Source organism: Pantherophis guttatus, chromosome 2 (assembly GCF_059756535.1).
Source record: "Pantherophis guttatus breed Tessera chromosome 2, ASM5975653v1, whole genome shotgun sequence".
Classification (NCBI taxonomy): Eukaryota; Metazoa; Chordata; class Lepidosauria; order Squamata; family Colubridae; genus Pantherophis; species Pantherophis guttatus.
This window is the reverse complement of record NC_142064.1, coordinates 104,285,520-104,302,729: the sequence shown is the minus strand read 5'-3', so window position 1 is coordinate 104,302,729 and position 17,210 is coordinate 104,285,520. Positions and strand designations below refer to the sequence as shown.

Genomic DNA, 17,210 nt, shown 5'->3' with positions numbered 1-17,210 from the left:
AATATACATTGGTATATTTTGTTAGATGAGTAATGAGCAGGTGTGTGTTAAGGTGTAGGGAGATGTACTTTTCATTTGCTGCTTTCATCCTGCAAATCCAATATGAGTATCATTTGGAGGAGACCTTATATGTTATTCTTTTATATGCTCTATCCGAAGGCAGCAATTTCAAAGCTTTAGAAAAAGCATTAAGATAAAACGGAGTGACAAGACAGAGAATTAGCATATTTAAATAACTGCTACTACCTTCTAAATTTCCTTTTCAAGAATAATTGCCAAGGCCTCACTCTTTCAGTATAATCCTGGATTTGAATAAGGCTCTTCATGATTGCAAAGACTGAGTAAACTCTTTGGTTTACTCAAAAATAAGTCTTAATGTATTCAATGGAGTTAACTCCCAGAAGTATGTGTATTTATTTCAGTTACCCTTGATTTTAGACAAAAGGCAGAGAAGTGGCATTCAGTTAATACAAGTAATACTCCCTTCTCCTCCATCTCCAGACAAGGTTAAGAGGTGAAGAAACAATAAAATATATTACACAAAAGTTCACAAACATATTGAAAAGGGTTTTTTTTTTTAAAAAAAAAATTCATCATGGGCATTTCACTAAAGAAAGGTAGAGTGGTTCTCCTTTTTTTTGGTAGAGGTTGTTGGTGTTGTGTGTTTGCCTTCAAATCATTGTTGACTTCTGGCAACTGCTGGGCAAGTCTCGGCAGTTTTTGGGCAAGGAAAAAGGTGCATATACATTCTTGTATTGGATTTTGGGATAACAGAATAATAGAGTTGGAATGGACCTTGGAGGTCTTCTAGTCCAGCTCCCTGCTCAGGCAGGAAACCCTATACCATTTCAGAAAAAGGTTGTCCAATCTCTTCTTAAAAACTTCCAATTCCAACTTGGAGCATCCATAACTTCTGGTGGCAAGTTGTTCCACTGATGAATTGTTCCAACTGCCAGGAAATTTCTCCTTACTTCTAGGTTGCTTTTCTCCTTGATTAGTTTTCATCTATTGCTTCTTGTCCTGCCTTCAGGTGGTTTGGAGAATAGGTTGACTCCCTCTTCTTTATGGCAACCCTTAGATATTGGAACACTGCTATCATGTCACTCCTAGTCCTTCTTTTCATTAAACTAGAATAATGATAGAAAATCGAGTCTACGACTGCCTGTTTTCAGTTTCTTTCATTCATTCATTCGTTTATTCATTCATTTATATGTAAGAACCACCTATCTCACTCATTTGTTTCTCTTCTCAATAGCACCATCAGAAGAACAATGGTGGTTCTGTAAAATAGACATGTATGCCTGAATTTTTATTTTCCTGCAGTTTCATGGATCACATGCTTTGAGTGGGTTGGTGGAGAAATTGTTGTTGTTAAGGTTTCCTCATGCTTGCAATTTACAGAACCATAGCACTGGAAGGGACCATTCCAGCCATCAAATCCAACTCTGTTCAGTGCAAGAATGTAAATATAAGTATTGAGGGCAAACAGTTGTCCCGACTGTACTTGAATAGTGAAGAGGAAGCCATCTGTCATACTGCTCTTACAGTTATTGTCGTCCTGTCCCCCCAAATTCAATTGGAATCTGTTTGTCTGTAACCTGAGTCCATTATTCCACACCCTGCAGTCTACATAGAGCCAGAAGAGGCTTTGACTTTCTTCTATGTGATATTTTTTTCAGGCATTTGAAGAGTGATATCATATTCTCCTGCAGTCGTATCTTCTCAAGGCCAAACATTTCCCCTTTATTCTCTCTGCATAGGACGAAATTTCTAGTCCCTGGATTATCTTTGCTGTCATTCTCTAAACTTGTTCTAGTTTCTCTGAATTCTCCAAATTGTGGGTTCAAAAACCAGATACAGACCTCAGCAAAGCAAAATAAATTGATCTAACCGAAGCAAATAAAGGATAACTACTTCTCATTATTTATAAATTCTGCCATAGGTATAACTTATGGATCTACTATGGTATAGAAGTTAAATGCTAGGAGAAAGGAGACCGAATTTCTAGTCCTTCTTTAGGCACAGAGCCAGTCAGGTGATTTTGGGCCAATCTTTTTCCTTAACCGAAATTGGTTTTAGATTCTGGCAGTGGGGGATGGTGTTACTGAGTAATTCTCATATTAAGCCTATGAGCCAAATATATGTATAAATGGGATTTATTTGAGGAAAGAGAAATATAGGAGGAGGAGGGGGGAGAGAAAGGAACACAAATTTCCAAAGGAAATCACTACAATCAGCTAACCCTTGCTAAATAAGTTATTTATTATGTCTTTGAAAAAAAAATCTTGGGATTCACCACATGCTCAATGTTTGCTGCAAAGATGATAGTTACAAATAGATTATCTAGGCCTCCTAATTTGATCTCTTTGTCTCTCTTTGTCTTTTTTTTTTCTAGGAGAACTTTACACTGCAAATCCGATCCATAAATGCAACCCACCTTGAACAGGTATGTCTTCCATATCGTAAACTTCAGTACCCCGAATCTGAAACCACATTTGTCCACCTTTAGCATTAGTTCATTCTCCCACATGCAGGAGATATTCAAAGGAATTCAACCTCAGTAGCTCACAGGAAAGATGAGCATCACTGAGTATCATCAGCACATTCATGACAACCTTCCCAACTATTTCATGTAGCTACTAACAACATGGGAGACACTTTCCAGGATATTTCCCAGAAGCTGTGGACGCACCAAAACTCCCAGCACAATTTTCTGCTGGTAGAGATGTGAAAGGAATTACTGCAATGTGGCAATTCGAACCTCTACTATGGCAAGACCTCCCCAAAAATATCACACTGAATGGTAACCAAAGCGATTCAGCAGTATTAACAGGATAACATTCCCACTTTCTCTCTCCTATCTCCTTTCTCCACATAGCTCATCCATTAAAACAACTAGACTTCCTCCATCGTAAATCCAGATATAAAACCAGGTTGAAAAGAATTTAGATAATCCATTCATTCAATTCAAGAGTGCAAATGGCATAGCATGTAGGGGTTTCGTGTAAGGATCTTGAGCCCTTTGGAATGCATAAGATACAATGGTTCAATTTTTTGCATTTTGATGTTTTAATGAAATTAAATGGCAACATGGACGCTTTAAGCCTGGTAGAAAAATGTAGCCTTACTCTGCTAACCTCTCTCTTCAAGTTCCACTTCCATCTGTTAAAAAAAAAAAAAACACCACAACCCAAACGTTGCACTATTTTCTCTTTATCAGTAGAGGGAGATATAAGCCAAAAGAGATAGAGTGAGGGTGATAAAGAGAGAAAGATTCAATATAGCTACTGATGAAAATAACAGCCCAAGCTTCTGATAATTTTAATTTTACTATTATAGAAATATGGAAATAATAACATAATTTAAATTAAAACAGTAAAATGAAATATGATCCTGGCCAACATTGCTTTATGAGCTTCAACATATCACACAGAATTTGTACATGTCAAACAGAAGGTGTAACTCCTTGACCTAAAAATTGGGAGCGGCAGGCCACTACTTTCTTCATCACATTGCGCATATAAAAAGATTTCAAATTGGCAGTGGACTCTTCAGCACTGCCTTTGTTAAGCAGTATGAATAAACTCTTGTCTGCAAGAAATAACTATTAATCAGCAGATGATCACTGGTAGCACAGAGTCTTGAGGCTCTTTATATTTAGTTTTGGGGAAGGCTTCCATTTGTAAGTAATAGTTCAGATAGATCCAGGAGCTTCTCTAATTCCTTGGAGATAAACTATTTAACGGGCTCAGACATATTTTATTAACTACTAAAGTTATAGTATTATTCAAATAATATAAATACAGTACAAACCAAACAGATTTTATTTATGAAACTTTTCATAGCTAATATATTTGAATGCTTACCAGAACTAATAAAGATCAGGTCATTGTTCTGATCATCTAACAGGATTCTTTTGGTGATTCTTTTTTTTTTTTTGCTTTAATTTATATGCCGCCCTTCTCCGGAGACTCAGGGCGGTTTACAATGCGTTAAGCAATAGCCTTCATACTTTTGTATATTTATACAAAGTCAGCTTATTGCCCCCACAATCTGGGTCCTCATTTCACCTACCTTAGAAAGGATGGAAGGCTGAGTCAACCTTGAGCCTTGGAGAGATTCGAACCAGCAGTAATTGCAAGCAGCAGATGTTAATAACAGTGCTTTAGTCCACTGTACTACAGGCTCTTCAATGGATGGAATCAAGGAATAGCCTCAGTTTCTCTTCTACACCATTCTAATCAAGGAAGAGATTCTGCCTGGATCATTCTTAATCAGATTCAGTCTTCGACCTGCACCATGATTGCTGTGCTCCCCTACTCCCCTCTCTCTCTCTTGCTCACACACACACACACACACATACAGACACACACAGCGAGAGTTCTAAAGGTGTTTATTCAACCCGCCCAAACAGGTCCTCAGAAAGTACCCACATTGTGCAGATTTGGATTCGGAGTTCAGCACGACAAGAGTCACTGGGTAAAACAAGTCTAACAGGCACACAGGAAGTCCAGGGAAGCAATCCACAAGTCAAATGGGTCAGGACACATGGCACAAACACATAAGGCATGGAACTGGGCACGTTGCTCCACCGACACTCAAGTCCTTGGGGTGGGATTAAGTAGGCGATGCTGGTGTGGCCCTTCACAAGGAGTGAGGTTGTCTCCTCATGTGTAGTCTAGCTCATCGGCATTGCGCCTGTTTCCTCTCTGCCCTACATGTCCTTGGATTGGGAGGAGGTGTGGACTCCATCTCCTCCTTGTCACTAATGGGGACAACTGCTTCCAGTCCTTCTCTGAAGCCTCCTGGCCAACTGACTGCAGCTGCAGCGTGCCTTGCTCAGCCACAGCCTGTCATTCGTCTGATCAGGCTGAGGCTGCTTCCATCAGGTTAGCACTCTCTGAGCCTCACACCCGGAGAGGAGTCCAGGGTCAAATTCATGACACTTGCTTAAGCTTACACTTCATCACACACAATTATTTTATATAACACGCTGCAAGGGATAATGGAAGAATTACCATGTCAAGTACCAAAAACACCTGCTGTTACTTATAAATTGGGTACCAAGATCTTCTGGTACTTAACATGGTATGGCCAGCCAGATTAAAAAAAAAACTTCACCCAACACTATTTAAAACCTATCATGTTCTGGGGATTACTTTGTCTAATCTTGCCTTTACCCGAATAAAAAGGAATATGTTGTAATAGCAAAATCCTTATCAAGTATTGATCCACTCATAGCATGTTTTTCACTTCTATGTCTTTCATATATGAACTTTCCTTTTCAGAACAAATAGCAATTTGAGTCTATGACTTGCCCATAGCTTCTGAAATTATTAATCTGAAGCCCATGAAAGTCACAACATTTTGATTCACCTCTTTTGAGTGCAAAAGCCTTAGAGCTTCTTCCACATCTCTGGAATTGCCCATTTGGCTATTTGTGTTAGAGCAGCACTGTCAAACTTGAGGCCTGTGGGCCGGATTCATCATGTGCTGGCCACGCCCATGCCCGGTTTAGCGAAGGGGAAAAAGGTCCCGATACGTCACGTGACGACACCGTGACAGGTTTGACACCCCTTTGTTAGAGGAAGTAAAAGTAGGAATAACGGTAACTGAATGGTCCCATTTCTCTTAACATTATTTCTTCTTCTACTTCTCATGAAGAAGAAATAATGTTAAGAGAAATGGGACTCTCAATTTGGCAAAGTTTCTATTGAATCACCTCATTGGAATAGGTATTGGAATTAAAACAAGGATCTGCTTTGAAGCACTCTTAAATAAGGAACCTGCGAAAAGTAGTTTGCAAGTAAATGGCTCTTCTGTTGTCTCTGGGGTAATCCTGGAATTGTATATTATTGCAGACAACTGTAGTTCCATATTTGGAGATTGAGAAGATGAGTTAAGCAGAGTGATGGATTCTCAGAATGACCTTTATCACCTCACTAAACCTTCTGCCTATCAAAACTCTTTTGAGGTGGGAAGAATACATTTGACTTCATTCATTTTCTCACCTCTTAGTTTCTTGAACATGGCCAGCTGGGAGCCTTAACTTTATTTCCTCTTGGGTTAGCAGAATGTGACACTTTTATTCTAGTTCTGTCAACAGTTGGAGTTCAGTTTGGCATTCTGTATAAAGATTCAGGGCTCACCAATATAGTGTATGTGCTTGGGTCAAACCATTGTGTGTTAATATTGTCATTCTCCCTCTTTATTATACAGAAGAATTTCTTGCAAAAAATGTATTATTCTTAAGCTTGTAAAAGTTAGAAAAACAAAAAAGCCCTAGATTGTTATATTTTCTGTAGATCCCTAATGTACCAAGTCACACTTTCAAAAACACACTAATTTGAAGAGATAAATAAACACACACACACACACACACACACACAAATACATATAATATATACATGCACACACAAGCAAAATATCAAAAGACAATGTTCAAAGCATACAATTATTTTTTTTTAAAAAAATCATGATTGCAAAAATAACCTTTTAAAACACCAACATTTACAATTTTGAATTACCCATAAAGTTTCAAAGGAGAGTAATTACGTATTGTTACAGCTCCAAAGTAAAGAGGGGATGGGGTGTGTGTCGAAAAATGGGTGAACCACCCCTCTCCTAAAAAAAAAAAACCTAACAACTTTTTCTGATCCAGATAACTGTTAATATGTTCCTTCTCTCTAGAGATTCCTCCAGCTATTTAATTAAAAAAAACATTGAACACTACTTCTGCTGTTTCTAAGTTTCATGAAGAAATGGAGCTGGATCAAAGCCAGAACAAAATTATTTTATGGCTTCAGGCTTTTGAATACCTTCCCAATATTCTGGCAGCAAACAGAAAATAGAACATTTAATACGATACTAAGCATTTCTTTCTTTGGCTACCTTTTTGGGATGGAAGGAACAATGCCATACCATCTTCCTGTGGTCAGAAAAAGTATTTGACTCATACAAACCCAGCTCCTGATGCTTCTGAGCTTTTTGAAGGATTTTTTATTTATCAATCATTACAATTCTTTGAATGATCACCTATGACTCCATTCACATAGGTAACACATTTCTACAGATCCCATTCAGAGCTGTTTAAAAATTGCTCGTCTTATACACATACCAAGTGACCTACACAATACATCTGAGGAACAGTGAGATCATCGGAGATCAAGCAAGGTAGAAAGGTCAGTTGTGTGGATTCATGGATGACGGTTCAGTGAACTGCAGTTATAGGTTGATCACCAATTCTTCATCACTATCTCTGTGATTCACACAACTAGTAAAGTAACAACCTTCTTACCTAGAAAAAGATCTGATAATAAAGTGACACCTCATCAGGAATCAAAAGTCTGTCTATAATACAAAATGAAGATGGAAAACTGAGCCTGTGTGTTTGTGCAGTGTAACTCATCGTAGGGGAATATACTCAGTGAGGACCAATGATGCTGAGTAGAATAGCAACTCATAGCAAAGCTTTTGTATGATTGTGTTTCCAAGTATGTAAGCTTGGTTCGTAACATTTGATTAGCTTTCTGTAAATTTGTTATAGCATTTCAGTAAGTGATTGCTTGTCCATTAATTGGGAGCTACTACTTTCTAATTTATTAATTCTGGATTGAGTTAATCAGCATACACTTAAAACATTTCTCTCCAAATTGCCATTCTTTTATATCTACAATATTTTTATTCATTAGTTTCAAATAAAACATTACCCTTTCATCTTCTTCGTCGGTAGATGAAGGAGAAGATAGTGTTGTTGCCACCACCGCTATGCCGTGATGGACACTGCTTTTCAGTCTTGGATTTTCCTTTTTTTGAAGACATCTAGACAACCTGTAAGCTATTTCCTAATAAAATCAATAAAAACAAAATTTAGTCACCTGCTTAACAATTTAAACCCACAATTCTTTAGAAGAAAATAAAGCAAAAATCAACAGAAGCAGTTAATTGTGCAGATATTTTGGCCAAATATCCAATTTACTCTATTCATGCAATTTAGAGTATTTGAAGGCCAAGATAAATGTTACATAGAAACCATATGGAAGCTTGTCTCAACAATTGTTTTTGTTATTGTTTTAATAGAAATCCATTTTAGTTCTAATTAAAGGGTTTATATATACAAACAATTGGATTTCCTTTCAGATATAGATTCCCCATCTCTCAATCCCACCACCAGAGAACATTCTGAAATAAAAACTAGGTGCAACATACACATAGTTTGGCTTTGTTGTGTATTTCTTCTGCAAACGAAAGGGGAGATAAATAGGCAATCATCCTTTGCCCTGATTAGATGCCTTCACTTTCTTCAACAATTCATAACAGAAGTAAAACTCATAATTACATCATTTCTTCCTCTTTCATTCAAATGCCATTGCAAATAGTCCTCAACTTTTGACCATTTATTTAGAGCAGGAGTGTCAAATTTGCAGCTTGCGGGCCAGATGCATCATGTGTTGGTCACGCCCACCCCCAGTTTAATGAAGGGAGGAAAAGTTGTGATACATCACGTGATGACATGACACTGCAAGTTTGACACCCCTGATTTAGAGATTTTTCGAAGTTAGGACAGTATTGAAAAAAGTGACTTACAACCAACACAGTGTCCCTGCAGTCACATGATCACTATTTGCAACCTTCCCAGATAGCTGCCAACAAGCAAAGTCAATGGGGAAGCCAGCATGGAATGTTACAAGTCACAGTCATGTGATGTCTCACTTAATGACCATATGGCTCACTTAACAACTACAAGAAAAAGGTAGCAAAATGGGGTGCAGTCACATGATGACCTTAATGACCACACTGCTGATGATCACTTAATGACCACACTGCTTAATGATGAATTTTCCAGTTCTTATTGTGATTGTAAATTGAGAACTACCTGTAGATCTATATTGGTTCTGAAAACCTCCAACAATGTCTGTCTCAATTAAACAACTGCGAATGGAGAGTGAGCGTATTCTTTCATGCTTTTAATACAAATAAGACATACTGCATCTCAATTGCAACATTTGTTTTTCTCTCTCCCACTCAGACTTAAAGGATGCAGTCTACCATATCTGGTAGATCTCTTAATCTACCAGGGAATCTTTTCAGGAATTACATGGGGATGTATTGAAAATCAAAGGAGTGTAAGATTTATTCAGCAAGTTTATTTTTTGGTTATGTGGCATTAGACTTTAATGCTGAATTTTAACTTATAGAGGTGGAATTTGTAGCAACAGGGACAGTGAAGGAATATATAAACACCATACAAAGTACAGTATAAGCCATTTCACCAAATTTTAGCATGTATTTAAGAAGCTTCCATAAAGCTTCAGGCCCCGGGCCTTCAGTTGATGTTGTGCAATGCCAGGTCCGTGGTAAATAAAGCCCGCCTCATTTGTGATTTGGTTCAGGAGGGGTGTGTGGACCTGGTGGGTATTACGGAGACCTGGTTGGGCCAGGAGGGGGGGTTTCCCCTCGTTGAGATGTGCTCACCAGGTTTCTACACATTCCATCAGCCGAGGTCCCAGGGGAGGGGCAAGGGAGTGGCGGTTCTTGTAAAGGAAGGACTTGTTCCGAGGGAGGCCACTGTACCTCAGATAGCCGGATGTGAGTCTCTCCTTGTGAAGTGGGGACATGGGAGGCAGTTGGGCTTGCTGATCATGTACCTGGCTCCCTGCCACATGTCGGCGGCCCTGCCCGAGCTGCTCAACATGATTGCCGAGGTGGCGGTGGAGACCCCCAGGCTTATGGTCATGGGGGACTTCAACTTGTCATCTGTAGCAAGGCGTCTGAGGTGGCCCGGGAGTTCATGGCTTCCATGACGGCCATGGACCTGTCCCAATTAATCCATGGACCCACTCACATGTGAGGACACACTCTGGACTTGATTTTTGTCTCTGGTCAGTGGATGAATGATCTTGAGATAGGGGAGATAGTGATTGAGCCCTTGTCATGGTCAGATCATTCCCTTCTTAGGCTTGACTTTCTAACCACCACAGGGAGGCGGTTAACACCCTGCCGCAGGGAGGTGGAACAGACAAGATGGTTCCGCCCCAGGCGCCTGATGGATCCTGATAGGTTCCAGACGGAGCTTGGGCCATTTCCTGAGGCTCTGACCCAGGCTCGACTGAAGAGCTGGTGGCCACCTGGGATATGGCGGCCGCCGACGCTTTGGACTGAGTCGTGTCTTTGCGGCCTCTGACCCGTCGCCGAGTTTACCTGGCTCCTCGGATCTCCGAGGAGCTGAGGGAGATGAAGAGCCAGAAAAGATGCCTGGAGAGCGGTTGGAGGGCCAGCCACTCCGAATCTGACCGAACACTGGTGAGGTCTCATATTAAGACCTACCTAGTGGCAATAAAAGCGGCAAAATGTAATTATTTTTCCGCTCTTATCGCATCTGCAGATAACTGCCCAGCTGCCCTGTTTAGGGTGACCCACTCCCTTCTCCACCTGGGAGCATGGGAGGATCCCTTGCAGGGTCGGGCTGAGGATTTTGTCCAGTATCTGCACGATAAAATCACTCAGATTCGGAAAGGCTTGGTCTCTGACTGGGTAGGTACAGATGAGATGACTGAGGCAGGTCTTGAGAATGTCATTTGGGAGGAGTTCGACCCTGTGGCTCCCGAGGACGTGGACAGGATCCTGGGACAGCTGAATGTGACATGTTTATTGGACCCGTGTCCCTCCTGGTTGGTGCTGGCCTCTCGGGAGGTTACACGAGGCTGGCTCCAGGGGATTATTAATGCTTCTCTGAGTGAGGGTGTCTTGCCTTCCACCTTGAAAGAGGCGGTGGTGAGGCCCCTCCTCAAGAAGCCCTCTCTGGATCCGGCTGTTTTGGCTAATTACTGTCCAGTCTCCAACCTTTGCTTTGTGGCGAAGGTTGTTGAGAGTGTGGTGGCGCGACAGCTTCCACGGTACCTGGATGAAGCTGTCTATCTAGATCCGCTCCAGTCTGGCTTCAGGCCTGGGCACAGCACAGAAACGGCATTGGTCGCATTGGTGGATGATCTCTGGAGGGCTCAGGATAGGGGCTGCTCCTCTATCCTGGTCCTGTTAGATCTCTTAGCAGCTTTTGATACCATCGACCATGGTATCATGCTGCGCCGGTTGGAGGAGTTAGAGGTGGGGGGGTACCGTTTTACGATGGTTCTCCTCCTATCTCTCTGACCGGTCACAGTCGGTGTTGGCAGGGGGGCAGAGGTCGACCCCGAGCGCCTTGTTTGTGGGGTTCCGCAGGGGTCGGTCCTCTCACCCCTCCTGTTCAACATTTATGTGAAGCCGCTGGGTGCGATCATCCACAGATTTGGGGTGGAGTTCCATCAGTACGCTGATGACACTCAGTTGTACATCTCCACCCCAGACCATCCCAATGATGCCCTTGAAGTGATGTCCCGGTGCCTGGAGGCCGTGCGGGTCTGGATGGGGAGAAACAGGCTCCGACTCAACCCTTCGAAGACTGAATGGCTGTGGCTTCCGGCATCCCGATATAGCCAGCTGGTGCCATCGCTGGCTATTGGGGGCGAGTTACTGGCCCCCACGGAGAGGGCCCGCAACTTGGGTGTCCTCCTGGATGCACGGCTGTCTTTAGAAGAGCATATGACGGCCGTGGCCAGGGGGGCTTTTTATCAGGTTCGCCTGATTCGCCAGTTGCGCCTCTTTCTGGATCGGGACTCCTTACGCACGGTCACTCAGGCACTCGTCACTTCTCGCCTGGACTACTGTAATGCTCTCTACATGGGGCTCCCCTTGAGAAGCACCCGGAGGCTCCAACTGGTGCAGAATGCGGCCGCGCGGGGGATTATGGGAGTGATGGGGCGCTCCCATGTGACACCTCTCTTGCGCGAACTGCATTGGCTCCCGGTGGTCTTCCGGGTGCGCTTCAAGGTTTTGGTTACCACCTTTAAAGCGCTCCATGGCTTAGGGCCTAGGTACTTACGGGACTGCCTTCTGCCACCGGTAGCCTTCCACCGGCCAGTACGCTTCCACAAAGAGGGACTCCTCAGGGTGCCATTGGCCAGACAATGTCAGCTGGCGACCCCCAGGTGGAGGGCCTTCTCTGTGGCAGCACCGGTCCTTTGGAACGACCTGCCCCCGGAGATATGTAGGATCCCAGATCTCCGTGCTGTTCTCCGTGCCCTTAAAACTTTTTTATTTCATCAAGCTGGGCTGGCTTGACCCGCCCCCCTTAGATATTTTTAATTGCTAAATTGGTTTTAGTTGGGATATTTAAAATTTTATTGGGCCAATACTAGTTTAATTCTTTTAAATTTTTAAATTTTGTATGCGCTGTTTTTATCTTTGGCTGTGCACCGCCCTGAGTCCAGCAGGAGAAGGGCGGTATAAAAATCGAATAAAATAAATAAATAAATAAAATAAATAAAGGTTATTTGATTGTACTGTTTGACTTGACTGTTAAGCAAGATTTTATATACATACTCTATCATATAATTTTGTATCAGGCACTAAGTGTGTGTGTGTGTGTGTGTGTGTAATTTCATATGATATGGAGAAAATAACCCGGTAGATTAGAGAGGCTGAGTCAATAGACTCCTTATTCTGCTGCCCTACATTCCTGATATGTTTGGTTTTGAGGATCTCTCTGGATGCTGCCTTTAGGGGGCTTTAATTCATGCCAAGGCCACCTCATCAGGATTTCTAGATTATTGTAAGACATATACAGGTAAACAGTTTTGATTTTGTGTTACTATTCTGTAATATTGCAGGGTCAATTAGAACAGTGTGCTATTGTACAAAGACTGATGAATCCACAAAGTTCATAAGTGCTCTACGATTGGTTGAAAATGCAATTTTTAAAAAATGAGTTTTTGTTGAAGCTTTAGCTATGTGTCAGATTGAGCTAGTTCAGACAGTGGACATGAGTTTTCTAAGTGGCCTCTCTAAATGAACAAAATTTCATTTTATTTCATAAACCTAGAAATAAGAGGAACAGCAGAACACTATAGCATGAGCAGCAGAATACGCAAAATGAGTACAATGGTTGTAAGTAAAGAATTTTTTGTCAAGCCTATTCTATAGAGATGATGACAGCAGCAAAATATTTTTGCTACCACTGCATCCTACAGTATCTACAATGGAACTGTTCTGGGAAGTTTTGGGCCTGTGCTATCAATGCCATCAAAAAGATAATGTAATAACTCATAGATAGACTTGACAATGATTGCAATGATGTGCTATCATGTTAGAGTTACCTCTTAGTGACCACATAGATTTTCTCCCTGAAAGAATGACCTACTGACAGGTAAAACTCATCATACCCCTAATATTGTATTGTTAACTCTTAGTACATTATTTGTTAGTTATTTATTATTAACTGTTTAGCTTGTCTAATCCACTTATTAAGTGAAGCTAACCTAACATGTTGGGTGACCAAGTATCTTCTCAGTATTTTATAACTCTGCAATAATTTAATTAGATATGTTGCTTTATTGTCCTATTGTTTTTCCCTTTTCCAATAAAGAATTGTTGCATCAAACTATTTTTCTTTTTTACTGCAAAGGCTGGTCAAAGAGGATAATAAAGATATTTGATTTGCACTCTTTGGTCAGAATTGACAATGTAAAAAAAAAAAAAAACCGCTTGAGAATTTTTGTCATCTTTACCAGACAAGAGGTAGCTTGAGGTTACTAACTAATACTAAAAAGCTTGAGAAAGTATGGTGCAGCATCCTTACTTGTATGCTTTTCAGTTCAGAATGATGGTAGATATTTCATACTGCATTTCTATTGGGGAGATGGAATGATTTACATTATGGGAGTTTACCTATACCAGGAGTAACATACTGTATATAGTTAAGGGAGATGTCAAAATATCAATCAATGACAGGAAGGAAGGAAGGACGGAAGGAATTTGTAAATAAATGCACCAATTAGTGTGACCTTATCCATTATTTATCCTTTGAAAAGATCATGCACTTTTGCCCTTTATTAGCCATACGGTAAATAAATAAATAAATGCCCTTTATTATCCAAATTATATTGCTTTTCTCTTTAACGTGAGACCAAATAAAGTTATTTTGTAATGGAAATATTAATTCTGCAGTTTCTACAATACTAATGGTGAAGGGGATTAAGGGAAAAAAAGGAATTTACAAACATATAAATGGACACCTGAAATTTAAAAATTATCCCTGATAATACACTAATTATTGAATAAATACTCAGATAGACAGCAATTTCAGCAGTAATGGTTTCCAAAGGAAATTGTCTTCTAGGTCAGAACTATGTAATAAATGTTGATTAATTCTTAGGAGCAGATTTCATCTCATGATGGTTGTTGTTTTGGGCTTCAGATTGATACTATTTAAATATTTTCTACCAGAATGGTTTTCTTGCTGACTCCCTTTGAATTAACCATTTTGGGTCTCAGAAACCATTTAATATCATTTTAGTCCTAATAAACTGGAGACATACTTGGAACTGTTCAAAACTGTCACTGCTTTCACATATAAAATGTATCCAGTATGTTTGCATGCTTTATATAGTCTGATCAAAAAATAATTTCATAGCGATACTAATTAAAAATAAATATATATATAAAAGTCAAGGAAAAATTATTTATGTTGCCTCTATACAGGTACTCCTCGATTTACGACCACAGTTGAGCCCAAAATTTATGTTGCTAAGCAAGACATTTGTTAAGTGAGTCTTGCCCCATTTTACAACCTTTCTTTGATGACTCCCCCAAAAGCATCCCCAGATACCTCTCCAGATAACAGTTGTTTTGAGGAGGATGAACTACATCAGGATGGGAGTTGGTCAGTGATTCAGAGCAGACAGCTGAGAGTGATTTGGCTGAAGCACAGCTGCAGCAGGACATTCCTGAGACTTCATTCCCAGCGACCGGTAAGATCCCAGAGTTGGTCTCCTCCGGGTCCCGTCACCTAAACAATGCCGGCTGGCAGGCCCGCAGGGGAGGGCCTTCTCTGTGGCTGCCCCAGCTCTCTGGAACCAGTTATCTCCTGAGGTCCAGACCATCCCCACCCTATTGGCCTTCTGAAAAGCAGTGAAGACCTGGCTTTTCCGGCAGGCCTGGGGCCGTTGATCTCGCTCTTGTGATCTGGCAAGATCCGGCCATGAATGGCGTGAATGAGTTTTTAATGTTTTTAATTTTTAAATGTTTTTTATAATGATTTTTTAAAATGTATTGTGAGCCGCCCTGAATCTTCGGAGAGGGGCGGCATAAAAATTGAATTAATTAAATTAAATTAAATTAAAATTCAGGTGGAGAAAGAATGCAGCTGCAGCCGGTTAGTGATGAGGAGGAAGAACTGCCTTCTGCACCTGATCCGAGAACATGTAGGACAGAGAAAAGCAGGAGCAGTGAAGGTCATCCCGATTACTGGTAAGGTGGCAACCTCGTCCCTCTTGATGGGATGTACCGGAACCTGGCTATTTAGCATACCAGACAGATGGAGGTGATGCTGGGAACATGTTCATTTCCTAGCTTTGTATTTCCTGGTCATTGTGATTCCTGTCTTGCTTTGGATTGAGCCTTGTGAACTCTGGACTTTTCTTACCTTGAGAACCTTCTTATACTGTGGATTTAATTTTGCCTGGTGGATTTGTCTTGTTTGGGAAACTTTCAAGTGCATTGTGGACTCATTGGCTATTCTCTATGGACTAGTATCGGTCTGCTTTTGGATAGACTTAATTGGGACAGTTCTGGGTTTTTGGTGGAGGGAATTGTTGGGGAATATTAATAAATGTACTAAACCACCGTTATGTGTGTGTGCAAATGAACAGAACAGCATACTTTCTTGCCCCAGGTGTTAAGTGAATCACTGCAGTCGTTAAGTTAGTCACAAGGTTAATATCTGAATCTGGCTTCACTCCTTGATTTTGCTCATCAGAAGGTTGCAAAAAGGGGTCACATGATCCTGGGACTTTGCAACCATCATAAATATCAGTCAGGTGCCAAGTGCTTCACTTTTGATTATGTGACCATGAAGATGCTGCAATGGTCATAAAGGTGAGAAATGATCATGAAAAACTCTTTTTTCAGTGCCATTGTAACTTTAAACGGTCACTAAACAAACTATGGTAAGTCAAGGACTACCTGTACTAGATCAGTTATATGGACCAATGCACAAATTAAGCAGGCAAATCATCCAAAGCAGAGGTTTAAGTAACTGAAAGACCCATCTATGCTTACAAAGTAGCTCTCTATACATTTTCCCATAAGAAAAATCTTCTTGCAGGTGGGTATTTATTTATTTATATCCTGCCTTTCTTCACAAGAATATATAATGGCATTCAGAGCTTTATTTATTTTTCCTTACACAGACCCTCTAAGACAATCTGGGCTTAGAGAAAGAGCCCAGCTCAATGTAAACCACTGACTTTCATGATGACTTAGCCTCAGACCAATTCTCAGATCAGATTCTAATTGGATTGAATCTTAGTATCCGATAAACCATATTCTTTTTTTTAACAACATATTTTTCTCAATGTAATTTAATTCTTACACTGACAAATTTAAATTAAAATCTGTATCAGAAGTGGTTTTTTTAAAGAAAGAATAAAATTTTGGCTAAACATTGGTATTATAAGACTTTAAAAAATGTAATCAAAATCTGCAATGAAACATTAAAACATTTATCTTTCATTTGCAACTGTAGGCTTGTCTAAAATGATCATGAAGAATTGACAAAAATGCTCCTGTTCTCCTGAGCCAACTGCTGATGAATAATGCATATTTGTACAACACCGATAGCAGTGTTAGAGAATTAAAGTTCCTAATGCAAATAAAACAAATTAAATAGGATTGGCTGATTAAACACTTGGCTTATAAAAATAAAAAGAGAATGGCACATGATATGGCATGCAAATACACAAATTGCTTCCCAATTAGCACATAGCCTTTAATTACAAAAACAGGAATATTCTTACATTCACAAAAGTTATGTTTATCCTAGGAGTTGAATGGAATAATTATGCAACAGTTAAAATACATGTTGTAAAGTAGGATGGCTTAGTTGACAGGTTTGGCCAGACAGAATTTAGTTTTCTTGTCGTTCTCCCAGCCTAATACATTATACTTATTCCTGCCTTTCATTTATTCTTAGTGTTGGCATACACACAGAAACAAATGTGGATACAGATCTTTTCTGAAGAAAAGACAAATGTTTATTCCTCATGGGAGTTTCATGACTAGTATATTCAAACTTCAAAAAGGCATCCATTCAAAGGAATCATTTCAAACAAATAGAC

General features: G+C 40.3%; 1 protein-coding gene across 50 annotated transcripts in view; it reads right to left on the bottom strand.

The window, feature by feature from the left end:
• ADGRL3 (adhesion G protein-coupled receptor L3) overlaps window positions 1–17,210 on the bottom strand; it is a 624,693-nt gene that overhangs the window by 397,601 nt on the left and 209,882 nt on the right. For all 50 annotated transcript variants that reach the window (XR_015732755.1, XR_015732756.1, XR_015732757.1 and 47 more), the window contains one exon: window positions 7,710–7,844. The gene's annotated coding sequence lies outside the window, so the exon portion shown is untranslated. The remainder of the gene's footprint in view (window positions 1–7,709; window positions 7,845–17,210) is intronic.